This window comes from Pleurodeles waltl, chromosome 7 (genome assembly GCF_031143425.1).
Source record: "Pleurodeles waltl isolate 20211129_DDA chromosome 7, aPleWal1.hap1.20221129, whole genome shotgun sequence".
Classification (NCBI taxonomy): domain Eukaryota; kingdom Metazoa; phylum Chordata; class Amphibia; order Caudata; family Salamandridae; genus Pleurodeles; species Pleurodeles waltl.
Window position 1 is genome coordinate 687,407,376 of NC_090446.1, and position 13,859 is coordinate 687,421,234.

At 41.5% G+C, this 13,859-nt stretch overlaps 1 protein-coding gene across 2 annotated transcripts in view; it reads left to right on the forward strand.

The window, feature by feature from the left end:
* The first annotated feature begins 3,282 nt into the window (after positions 1-3,282).
* YIPF5 (Yip1 domain family member 5) overlaps positions 3,283-13,859 on the forward strand; it is a 71,580-nt gene continuing 61,003 nt past the window's right edge. The window contains exon 1 of one of the 2 annotated variants that reach the window (XM_069244693.1): positions 3,283-3,343. The gene's annotated coding sequence lies outside the window, so the exon portion shown is untranslated. Of the gene's footprint in view, positions 3,400-13,859 lie in introns of both variants that reach the window. The other variant, XM_069244692.1, reaches the window with a different exon arrangement.

The window sequence follows — 13,859 nt, forward strand, 5'->3', positions numbered from 1 at the left end:
CGGTACATTGTCTTCCGCCTGTCTGTTGGCGATGACTGCTGCGATGTTTGTCTGTACCGCCGTGGCGGTCGGAGTGTTAAAGTGGCTGTCTTTGTTGGCGGTTTCCGCCACGGTCGTAATTCCAATTTTTTTACCGCCGGCCTGTTGCCGGTCTTACCGCTGCTTTAACACCGTCCGCCAGGGTTGTAATGACCCCCCTAGGGCCTACCTTATGAGTGCCTTACACTAGTAGTAAAAGGGAAGGTTTAGGCCTCGCAAGTGGGTACACTTTCCAAGTTGAATTGGCAGTTTAAAACTGTACCCACAGACACTGCAGTGGCAGGTCTGAGCCATGTTTACAGGGCTACTAATGTGAGTGGCACAAACAGTGCTGCAGGCCCACTAGTAAAAATTTATTTACAGGCACAGGGCACCTCTAGTGCACTTTACTAGGGACTAATACACTAAATCAAATACGCCAATCATGGATAAACCAATCAACAGTACAATTTCTATAGGGAGCACTTGCACTTTAGCGATAATTAGCAGTGGTAAACTGCGCAGAGACAATAAACCAGCAAAAACAGAGTCCAGCACACCATAAAAACAGGAGGTCAGAAGGCAAAAAGACAGGGGAGACACGCCAAAAAGATACCAGGTCTAACAGTGGGTAATATACTGTATTTCCAAATGAGAGTTGAAATTGGAAGCAACATTGAAAATACTTGCAACTATTGTATCAAAATATTTCTTCCTAACTCTAAATCTCAGGGTTTGTTCAAGGGCATCTCTCTCTAGTCACACAGTGATCGAGAGAAAGATGTCGCTTGCACAAAAGTGCAAAACCCTCTATGGATGACTCCCGTAAAAAACCCCAAGCTTAGAATAAGTCCCATAGGGTATGGAAAATTGATGTGGCCTGATGAAAAGCAGGTAGTGTGCATTGCTAGAAATATATTTATGCCTTTTCCAGGATATTCTACTCACTCCATCACACTCCACAACACTCTACGCCACTCCACTGTATGCCTCAGTACGCCATACAATGAAACTTCACTCTATGTGATTCCACTAAACACCTCTCTACTCTAAAACATGCTACTTCACTCTACGCAACTCCCTCTATGCAACTCCATGTCACTTTACTCCATTCTAGGCCACTCCATTCTACAACACTCTAAGCCACTCCACACACTCTGCTCCTTTCAATGCCTCTCTACTCCACGCCCACCTACGACATTCCACTCATTCCATGCCACTCAATGAAACCCCACTCTACTCTACTCTGCTCTACACCACTCCGCGACACTGTAGGCTACTCCATTTTGTTATACTCTACTCAATTGTACGGCAATCTACTCTACTCTACACCACAAACCTCTACTCCACTGTATGCAACTCCCTCTACGCCACTCCACACCACTTTCCTCCACTCTACCCGACACCACTCTACTCTACGACACTGTACTCCACTCTACGCCACTCCACTCTATGACACTCTATGCCACTCCACTGTATGATGCTCTAATTCACTCTAAACCACTATCACACTCTACGCCACTCCACTGTACGACATTCTTCTCCACTTTAAGCCACGCCACTGTGCGAGTCTATTCCACTCTGCACTCCTCCACTCTACACCCTTCCACTCTATGAGTCAGTTGTACAAAGTTATTTTGCATTTCTCAACACTCCGAAACGCTATTTCGGGACATTAAGAAATGCAAAATGGGCTTTTCAGATGTACAAAGCCCATGAGAGAATCGCAAATTGCAATTTCTATCCAGTAAAAATCGTAATTTGCGATCCTCTGAATAGGAAATTGCAAATACGGATAACCTATTTGCGATTCCTATTCAGATGTATAAAGCATTTCCTAAATGTGAATTGGACATTTAGGAAATGCAACTACCATCGACTTCATGTCGATTATGACCATGTGCAATTTTAAAAAGTATCCCAAAATGAATTTTTTAAGTGCAATAGAGCACAACATGTGTACCACTATATTTTGGGTTGCATTTCGGGGGACTTTTGCACATCGCCATCCTTGGTTTTGCATTTCCCAAATAGCGATTTCCTATTGGGAAAAGCAAAACTGGCCCATTGTCACAAATAGCATGGGATTTCTTATTTCCGATTTCCTAATAGCGCTTCCTACTATGTAGGAAGCGCTATTAGGAAATCTGTAGCTTGGGCATAGCATTTTGCATTTCGTAAATAGCGATTTCTAGGAGGTCACTATTTAGAAAATGCTAAATTGCATCTTTGTACATCTGGCCAAATGTCACTCCACTTTAGTCCCTCCAAGACACTCTATGCCACTGCACTCAACACCACTCCACTCCATACCGCTCCATCACACTACGCCACTCCACGACATCACCCACTCCATGACACCCTATGCCACTTTACAGCACTCTACACCACTCCACGATACTCTTACGCCACTCTATGCCACTTTACAACACTCTCCTCTATGCCACTAGCTTTTAGCCATGCAGAACAGTACATGGTTAAAGCACATTGGAATGCATACCAGCATTTAAAAGAGGAAAGCGAGGGATTTAAAAAAGAATAATTAGGCGAATGAATCCCTCATTGACTTTTATGGAAGCAAAGACAATCTCATGCCTGAAACAGCCACAATAAAGCCCTTTTTGGCTTATAGAATCAGCAGTCTCCCGTCTGAATCGGGTCTATTGATATGTATGCACTGCCAAAGCAAATAACTCTTGCAAAAGTAGACCAAATCACGCAGCCTTGCTAAGTTTCCCATGTCCATACGTGATGTGCTGCTCCATTCCTGTTTTTTTCTTTGAATTCTTGGACTTCAGTCTTCTTTTTTCACCAAATAACATGATAACAACTCCCAGAATTCCATGGAAAAACCTGGAGTACAGCAGCATGTATGTTGGAGGCTATGCCAATGCTTGTTTACCTTTTCGATCACCACTGGCACTGAAATCATTCTACGCATCAGTATCAATGAAAAAGTGAAGTCTTGGTTCTATGTTTATAAAACAAAGTACTGAGTTTAGATTTCAAACTCTGGTCGCCTTCCACCTAAAATGCAACAGTTACTTGCTTCAACTGGACATCGCAGCCACATTAGCTGTATATCCATAGTGGGCGCGCTAGGAGAGTGGGTACACCGTTCGCCCCTTGTGATCTATAAGTGCATTTCCGTCCTGATTGATTCTCGAACTGCCAAAGGATCTATTATAAAGATGGCCGCTACTCTAGCCTACTGTGTAACTGCTAATACTGTTCTAGTCTTTCTCACATGCCTACGGTAGCCGTGTAGGTCCATTGTGACCCGGAAGCGAAGACCTGGCGCTCCTTGACACGTAGCAACGAGAAAGTGCGTGGCTGGTGTAAGGATTCTGCAGGCTGTAGCGTGGGTGCGGTGTCTGGCCGGTAATGTGTGTCCGTTTCTCATAGCTAGTATGGTTGTGTTATGTATGATTCAAACAGCAGGTGCTGTATGCTGGCCACCCTCACTTTTGTCTGCCCATACTTAAGTCTTCAGCCCGCTTGGGACCTATGCTATGCCCGTTAACGGACATCGTTTATCTCTCTCCTTTGTCCAGGTGTACTGTCCACACTGCATTTTATGCATTCTACTGCCTTACATCATAGCCTCTGCACGCACCCCCCCCCCCCAGACTTAGTAACTTACCTCAAGTCATTTGGTGTTTATCAAATTAGAGCGCACACCACTATATGTAATCAGTGCATTAATGAGTAAATTTGTCTGTAGAGACCCTTACGAAGGGCCCTCGTAAAACCTAGAGTGCGACTTCAGGGTGTACTGGTGTGTGGGCATTAGAGCTCCTAATACGAAGCAGGAGAACTCTTCTTATTCCTCACAAATGGCTGTCATTTGTCTTGAGAAGTGTTATTGAAAGGGGCTAAAGGCAGAGGAGTAGATTGTTGATGAAGCATTTTTGGACATTCTTGCGATTTGTTTGTAAGGGTAAGGACTTTGGCTAAGGATATAAGTGCATTTTCTTGTGGTCACCTATATTTTTAGGAACACGTTTCTTCACCTTGTTGCAGCACCAGTTTCTTTATGATTTTATTCTTATAAATAACCAACTCGCATTAAATTCAGTGACGATTTCAATGTAGGTTTACGTTTACCAGTTCAGGGTAGAACTCACTCTCACCCAAAACAGCACCCGCTTATATTATGACTCAATGAAGAATCGCAAAATAGTTCGTCAAATACATGGCTTACAGTTTCCGTGTACTGTAGTTAGGTTAAGGGCTGTTGCAGGGAAATATGGAAATAGGAGCCAGTGAATAAAGGGGAAATACGAGCCAGTGAATATAGTGGAAATCTCCGCGACAGGTACCTAACACTGTTGTAATGTCATTGCCTTCATTTCAGACTGCTCATGTCTCGATATCCATGTCTACGGTGTGTTTAAATATAACACATGAATGCCATTTGTGAGACGCCTTGAGTGATATTTTATCACAAGTTTATCAAAGCAGTTAAGACCACGTAATGAGATGCTGTACAGACATGGCACCCTTTTGTACAATGTAACAATCCAGATCGCAGCATTAAAATATTTCTAACACTACCAAACTCACTAACCTACTCCCCGTTTCGAATGTGTTAATTCTAGAATGTCTACCAGATAATCTGCCTTTATAACCAGGTTGTGCGGTGATTGTGAGGGGGCTGAAACTAGGAATCCACATTGCAGCGCCAGAAGGCAAGCCTGCACAGTTCGTATGACAGGCCTTGAGCCAGGACGTGCATTCAGTGCGGGAGATTAGACCTGAGGAGGCTCTGCATATAGTGTGAGCTAATAACAAATCCATAAACTCGACCGGACACATTTCAAGATCCATGATCTGCGTCCACTGTGACCAGGATGAAGCCAGATTCGGGCCAGAGAAAAGCTCTGCAACCAGCTTGATTGTATGCTAACATGTGCAGCCAGGGTGAAAAGGAGGGATGGGGGTCAAACTCTTCCAGCAGTTTGGTAGAAGGCCAGACAGCAACCAGTATGGAGACTGATCTGAAGTCAGGCTCTGCTCGCTGTGAAATGAGGCGACTGTGCAGCCGGTGAGTCACACGAGAGAAGCCATGCATCGCCTTGACTGAGCCTTTAAGTCATAAAGTCCTGCCTTGCACCCAGTGTGGTCAGTGAGATTAACAAAGAATACATACTCTAGCTAGTGTGGAAGATGAGGGTGCCATGAGAAGCCAGGGTGACGGGAGTTCCTGCGGCAAGTATAGTCAGGAAAGAAACGCATACCAGTAGTGCGATACATAGTGCAGTAGTACTGTGATGTTTTATACCCTCTTGTGAGACAATAATGGACTTCTGAATGACAGCGAGAGATAGATGTAGAAAGGGATCGTTTGGAGGATCTTACACAAGATAGTTTGGTGTCGAGAATACTGTAGAGTTGTGCGATAATTTGAAGGGTGGCTTTGGGGCAGAGATAAATAAGTGGTTGAGTGTCTGATACAGCGATTCTGAGTTCGAACCCGTTTGGAAATAAAGGGAGCGAGTCAGAGAAGAGGGAGAGATGTATCGAAAATGTTTATAAAAGTGCAAAATCAAAGAGGAGAGAAAGAAACAGTAATAAACGTGCAGGGGAAAGAAGTATTGTGGGTTAACGAGAGAAAACGTCAAATGCAGAGTGGGGATTATAGCAATAAATAAACATTACAGGTGAGTTGGGCAGAGTCACAGAGTGAGGGCTAGCGTCCGAGATCCAATTATGCATCCATAAAGTTCCAGACCGGATAATTCACAGTTACAAGCAAGGGAGGCGAAGGTGGACAAGAGGGCACAGCACCACTATCGGGGAGGGGGTGTTGGTGCAAGTGGCTCTTACCTTACTCTTGTCTTCGTTCCTTGCTCTACTTAAAAGGAAACTTCTCAAGTGAAAGATGCCATAATCTATGTACACGCGGTTCAACTCTTTGTCTGTCTGACAATCTGGATGTTGGGGGCATACCTACGAAGAAAGCTTAGTGGTTATCATCCTCGATAACAAACATATGAAGGGGAATTCTCAGTGGGTTTTAGGTCTGTTTAACAAAGGAATTACTTTGAGTGGTCCTGTCTCACTTCATAAACACTACATAGTCCTGAAGCAGGAAAGGTTCTCTAAACAAATAATGCCACTTTCCTCGGTGAAAGTAGAACAGAAGGATTTGCAAGAGAATGTGCGAGTGTTAATATAGCAAAATAGATGACTTGTTGGATGCTGTGGGTGAATGGATAGTTATGTATTTTTTTAGATGATGGTCAGACAGCTGTAAAGAAGTATTAGGCGCCCCAAGGAGTGACTGGAGGATTTTAGAAAGGTGGAATAGATAAAGTAGGAAGGAGGAGAATATGTGAAGACCTTGAAGAGGGCTTGGATGGTATTGGAATAAGGAGTGTCTGAGGGACATCAACAGTGCATATAAAGGCAATTTTGGAATAATCACATGAATTTGTCAAGTTGTATATGTAGTTAGAGGAGAACAGCAAAGATTGGCTAGAATCTGGTGTTAATGTCAAGAAGCAGGGACTCGAGCAACTTTGCAATTTGACATTGTTGATTTATGGATGATGGTTGTTGGATTAATAGCAGCATTGTGCCAGTCACTTCGGTGAACGTCTAATGGTGGGGTTGTTCTCGAGCTAGCACATTTTGCTGAGTTGATGTGTTCACAAGAAGAGAATCATCTTCCTTGTTAAGTTATGTTAAGTTTGCTTTTAAAATCAACCATTTAGAGTGGGTTGGCCACTTAGTCCTGGAAATTGTATCCTAATCACATACTACCATTAGAGTAGATCAGTTATGACTAAGGAAATTGGCATGTTCTAAGCATTTGACTAAAGGCAAGAACATGTTCAATTAACTGTTTTACCACCAGTGCGGTATAGGCACAACAGTTCTTCATTTATCTGTGGGTTGATCCGTGTTTTATTCACTGAGAGATGGGTGATTCCTGAACAAACTGTATTCTTTGATTCTCCCTATCAAAAACTGTGAGCCGAACCAGTGAAGTGTAATGGGATTTCAATAATGTTGTCTGCCACTGGTAGCCAGTGCTGAGCATGAAAAGGGAAACAGACACATGACCTTGCCACTTCAGTCTCAGCTGTGCACATGCCATTGCATTATCTGAAGAGTCTGAATCAGATATTTGGGTCATGCGGACCAATGCTGTTGTTGTGAATTTCAGGCAAGATAGCACGGCTGCTATAATGTGTTGCACTAATGGGTCAAACGTAGGAATGTAAATATCTTTCTCATCTTACATAAATGAGACATTTGATTTAGCCATGCAGGTCACCGATGCAGCCATTGACATTAAAAAATCCAGGCTTTTCCATTTTTCTTACATTATCCACTGCTCTGGCGAGGCTCTCAATTCTGTCCACCACATATCACTAGGCCACAGGATACCACCCTTGTTGCCAACATAATTTCAAACTTGTCTGGGTTCACTTTTACAACAGGATCCAAAATGTGGTTTTCGCATCGTGGTTGTGCTATTTGTGTCCTATATTTCTTAAAAAACATATCTCGTCCAATCTGGAACTGTAACTTTAATCCCACTTTTCCTGAGTCTAGCAATAGGTTGACTGTCAACACTGTAAAAAAGCAGCCATTCAATCCATGTTCGAAAGTGATATGGGCTTGCTGCTGCCTCTTCCGTTCATATTTATCATCCATATTACCTGTCGGCAGATTCTGAAACGCGTGAAACTTAAAACTGGCTGTAAAATACCAAAAAAAGTAAATGGTGAAAAATATATTTTGGAACAATCCACATGAGAATCAATAGTCCACTGTAGATGATCAAGGGCTGTGTCTTCTGCATTTCTCTTAATTTCACTAATATTAGCAGTTTCTTATTTAAGCCCTATGCCATCAGGTGCCAAAAGTATCCTTCACTTCCCTTTTGGAAGAATTAACATTCGATCTGTAGATTATGAAAATTTATTCGGAAAATGACTGATCTACTGCACATCTATATGTTATTTGAAAATATGATATGAAAGGCTACTTTGCGAGAACTGAATGAAGTAATGAAAGTGATGCTTACTGCAGTTGTATGCATGAGTTTGAGCCATGGCTTTGTGCATTCTTAGTACAACATCTGAACAAGGGTGTTTTGGCTCGCTGCCCACCGTGAGGACAAGCAGTAGAGGAGAGAGAATTATGGAAATATCACTGCGGTGAACATACATGTGCACACTTAGTCGTTTGCAAACTTTCATACTCTCACACTTGTGGGCATTTCACTTCATGTGCTGTAAAAGAAAATGGGGACAAATTACTATTTAAAGTGGTTTCCTCCTACTTTGCGCCGAGAATATATATCTGGAACTGGGATGGTGGGAGGCTCTTCATTTAATTAGGAGACTTGGGAGCAAGAGCAGGACCATCAAAAGATTGCTGATATCCTAAGCACTTTATCAACACATTTAATCTCTGCAGCAGTGCTAATGAGAGTAAAAGGAGGAATGTAGCCACCTGCTTCAAGGTTGCCATAAACCAACAGGGGACCAACAGTTTCAGTTATTGGCCAGCTCTGCCCCCATAACAAAAGATACCTTTTACCTTTTGTATGCACACTAGTTTTTCATATGCAGCATGAATATAGTGGCTGGGCAGGCACCCGAGCTTGCAGCAGATAGGGAACACTGCTGGCAATCTAGAAGACCCAATCTGAAGCCTTTTCACCTGCCCTTATTTCGATTTCTTCAGTTTTCCAAGCCCTCCCTCTTTTCGTCAGACTCTCATATATCACCCTCCGTTTCCTGCACAGGCAAATTAAGACCCACAATGGAAGCAGTCTCTTGCTTGCTTGCACTTTTCAGGGACAGTCACACAGTAGAAGAATCTTTGTACTGTAATGGCACACCTCAAATTATACATAATCTAAACATACTTGATTCTGCTTATGCCCTCCTATGCACATTTGTCTGTGATCGAGAAAAGGGGAGACAACTGCGTCCTACTAATGACACTCTGCCTCTTAAATTTGTTTTCAAAACTTCGACAAGCAGCTATGGTGTTGATTTCTTTTAAATGCTAATTTCATCAGCGGTTTAATGCTGAAATGTGTATATCTGCTTCAGAGTTGTTTGGCATATCGAAGACTTTATTTATGGGGGATCGTTAGGGTATGTTTTTCTTCATTTCTACTGAATATCACCTGTGTTGCACAGAGGTTTCTGGCATGTGATCGGTTTAATTTCACTCAACAGAACATATTACCTTGATGGTAGACACTTTCATGCAGTTTATAATTTCCATCTATTAAAACTGTTACATTGTTTATTTGAAGCCTTCCTCTTGAAAGTCCTTAAGTTTCCACTCTGAGTTCAGATTCACCCATTACGAACTAGTAGGTACATCTTGGATAAGCTTTTTCCAAGTATATCACTAGCATCTGATTTGTGCGATGAATGCTACCCCTGAAAAGACAACTAGTGTAATGCATGGGGGATTGGTGGCAAGATTGAGAAAGGGTAAGGAATGCTAAGAATGCAGCACTCTTAGTCTGAGTAATTAATTTATTAAGGCACTTCCCATGTCTCAAATGAAAGTATACAAAAATATTAACGTGAAATTTAACTTGAATGCAGCAAAACACGTGTAGATACTAAAATAATCACAGCAGTTGAATAATATTAAGCAGAAAAAATGCAATATAGCAACAATTAATATGTATGCAGTGAGTTTATATATATTTATGCACGCACACAGCAAAGATATATATTTAAGAAATAAAAATGCATCACCATGGGGATCGAATCCAGCATCATCCTTGTCCTTGCCAATGCCCAGCTGTGGAACCCTGGACACGCTGAGACAGGAGAAATATTCCCCCAAGGAGTCCCATGAACAGTGCGTCTACCCTCACAATGAGGTCCTTCTGCCTCATTCCCAAGGTTTCCCCACCTTATATACCACAAACAAACCCAAGAGGAAGGTTCTAGTGACCTTCCCCCTCCCTTCGAGTAAGTTGTGAAATTCAAGCGCTGGCTGTACTTGGTCCGTGTTGAAAACACACAAAAAGATGGCCAGTTTCCAATGTGCATTTCCAAGACAGAGCTGTACCTTTCTTTGCTATAAACATTCTTATCCTTTTACACTCTTATCGTTGCATGCCCCAAGATATGTTCCCTCCTCTGGTGAGAAGAGCGAAAACACATTCCATGTAAAAAAAAAACAAGCTGAGCGTGGAAAAATACCCGCACCACCAATGTGACAGCATTTGAAGCTCAGCTAAGCACAAAATGGAGTTGGTGGTCCGGATGGAATCGGTGGTTAAATACAGATAGCATTACACTCCCTCATTTCAGGTTTCCCAGATCGGCTGCCCCCTTCTACACTACCTTATGCTGTACTTACCTTGGTCTAATAGTGTGTAAACCTGCAAGTGTGTAACTAACACTAACTGTGTAACCGTGCTGCTTTGTAACAAAAAAAAAACTCTGCTGCCCTCAGGAGCCAGGTTAATTCTCTACAAATAAGCCAAATGCTAAAGAATTCTGTCAGGGCACCTATCATCCAAGTTAATGCTGGATTGGGGCAAGAATTGCTTCTTCTGCTATGTCGCAGTGTAGTTAGTGACTAGTGCTTAAAAGCTGGTGATTCCATGATTGGCATGCTATTAGTCATCACTTGATTGCAGTGCGTTCTTAATAATGTTTGCTGATTTTTCAGTGAGAGTCTTCCAATTCATGTAGTAATCTCTCAGCATTGCAGTGGATCTGTCATTGCTGCTACTTGCTATTAGAGCAAGGTTATCCATCAGTGTTACAACATCCCTTATATTTCACTGTTCCTTGGATTAAGAACTTTCCTTGTTTAATATCTTAATATGCAATTTGATCATCTGCCAACCTTTGGAACTTTGTTCTAATCGTGTTTCCTTATATTATCTCAGCTGTGTCTCTACCTACCTTTGTCCTTGTCTGTGGTTCACAATTGTAAGCTGGTACAACTGCAACATTGAGTAGTTGAGCTTGTACTGTGAATAAGCAAAATGCATGATAAAACAGTTTTACGAAGTATGTTCTTCCTCAAACGTCTGCATAGAATGAACAGGACACAAAGAGCAGCATGTGGCCTACAGAACTTAATAGACAGCATATGAATTTGCCCCAAAACAGAGATCAGTACCTAAGTTATCATGTAATAAATTGTACAGATCTTACAGAGAGTATACACTGCAGTGTTGACACAATATGTACCACCACAACATTTATTTAATCTAAAATTATTCAATCTGCGCATTTGCTGAACAGCTGTACCCTCTCCAGCCACCTCATTGGCCAGTATGAAATATTTTGTGTCAGCAGTCACACTGTGAATGATTGAGAGGGTTACAAGACGTTTTCCAGAAATACCAGGCCTTCTTCTGACTTGGCTTTAGACCATTCATTAGTTCCTTCATGTAGCTCGAGACTATACGACAGTGAAAGCAATTACTTCGCTTTGAGTTAGAGTAAAGATGTTCATGGTGTCTTTGTTTGTGATAAAGACAGCCCTGCCAGATCCTAGTCCATGATAATTGTAAGCTTTAACTGTAAATGTAATATTGCAATATCACACAACAACATGTTGAAAGATGAAATGGCAGTCATGTTACGTTGCAGTGGTGTGAAATGAGTATGAGGATGATCAGGAATGTAATTGTTTAGTAGACCTGAATACATTACATATTTTCCGCCTTGCTTTAGTGCCACCTGGTCAGAGGATAAAGGAACACTCTGCAAAGTGATTACACTTTAGAATACGAATATGAAATGTTGATACAGTGAAAACGTGTAGTTGTTACCATGCCTGTTGAGCTTAACATTTAGGCTCCAACAGCACCTGCAAAGTTCACCTGCTTGTACATCTGAAATGTTTTGTCAATTAGAAAGCATGTGGAAATGCTCACAATTTTGACAACAAAGGCGTCCTGATAAAAAGTGAGAAAAGGGCATTTTCGTAAGATTACATAACGTAGTCAAGTGTAAAAACTGACTGTGGCCTTTCTTAATCGTAAGTGTGCGCTTAGTTTATTTACACTAACGTTTTTTTAAAGTCAGTGGAATACTTTCCAATAAAATTTTCCTTTCCCAAAGTAATTCCCAAGACCTTGCCTGACAAACTGAGGTAAATAAAAGAGCCTGGGCATAATAGAGCACTTGCGTGTCCAACATTCTGTACAGTAAGAGCTCTTGCTCAGTGAGAATGGTGACCACAATGCTTGCCGAAACAGAGCAGTGAAAACTTTTTTTCAGGATGGGACACAACTGTGGTATAGAGAAAATGCACTCAGCAGCTTTTTGGATGAGCAAACGTACATGCATGTGTTCATGCAAGTACAGTTTCTGGACCTGCTTCTGCAAACTTATGAATTCCTGAAAATTGTATATCTTCACCAATGAGAGGATACATGCGCTTTTGTCACATCGGTCCTCCAATTTACTGTCATGTCATCGATATCATTGTCCATAATCGGTTTACATTGATTCTCCATTATTTATCTCCCAGACTGTTCTTTTTCCAAACAAGCATACATTGTATCTTTAGTTAGAGGGGCTTTTGGTAAGACTGATTCCTTCATTGGTCTGTTCATTTCTCAATCGCATTTTGCTTCTGCCCACCATAGATTAGGCAGTGGGTCAAACCACTTTACTCATTATGTCCCTTGGCCTTGAGTGACTGCATAAATCCTGTGCACGTTTTTCAGTTCTACCTAAAATAATTCCTTTAAATTCCAGAGGTTTATTTGGCCTGCACTTTGGGTGCCCAGTTAGATGGTGATTTATTTGTTGTCTTCTTTTTAGGGTCGAGCGCGCAAAGCGCTCTGTCCCTGCTGTAACCTCTCTGTGCTTTTAACCACTCCCATCAGTTTGGTTGTTTTGTGGGCTTGCCTTTTAAAATTTGCTTGATTTCAATAGTGAAAGGCATGCACTAGTGTTTCTAGTGGACACTAGTGTGTCCAGTGTTTAGCCCTCCTTGAGCCCACCAGCCAATTACAAAAAAACTACGAGGCTCTATGTTTTCCATATGGTTTCTGGGCTACTTTTCATCGACCCTGTTACATGGATAATTGCACTTTTGTCAGTTACATGGATAGTTGCACTTTTGCCAATACGTTTCACAGAAAGCAAACTTCTGTTACCTTTTGTGTGTCTGCTTCGCGCTCAGGGTGGCCATCAGCTCGTTTATGTGAAACTGTTTTAATTTTCAGTTTGTGGCAAGAAAAGTCCGGTTAGGAGTTTAAAACGCTAATAGCTCTAACTCGAGATCTATTGCAATGCAAATGCAAAAGTTGTAAAGCATATAAAGAATGTTGTAGCTGCCTGTGATTTGAGTGCTTGGTTTTGTGGTAATTTATTCTAGTCTCCTTCACAGATAACATTAATAATAAAATTCACTGCACAAATGAAAGCCTTTTATTTAAAAACATCATCAGCGCAATGGCTACATAAGGTACTGTTTTTTGCATGAAAATTGTTTATGCTCCGATATTGCAGCCAGAATGTATCTTTCTTTTTTCTTTTTGTGGCATATGCTTCCAGTATAAAAATGCACAGCTTGCCAAGGACAGTTCTGTTGTTTTTTTAAGCGCTTGTTTTAAATGTTGACATTGTCCAAACCGGTTTTTACTAAAGGATGCCCCAGAGAAATTGTATTTGAAGTTGCATAATACTTTAGCAGAGCAGTTTTTTAAAGTTGCAAGTGTTTGTGTACACTTTATCTTGAAGACAAACAGTTGCTGGTCTTGAATTCATCCTTCTGTATTTTATTTACATATGATTAGGGAGTGTTCTACAAGCATTCTAAGTAGCCTCAAATTGTTGCATTATTGTGGGACCCACTGTTAATAATGC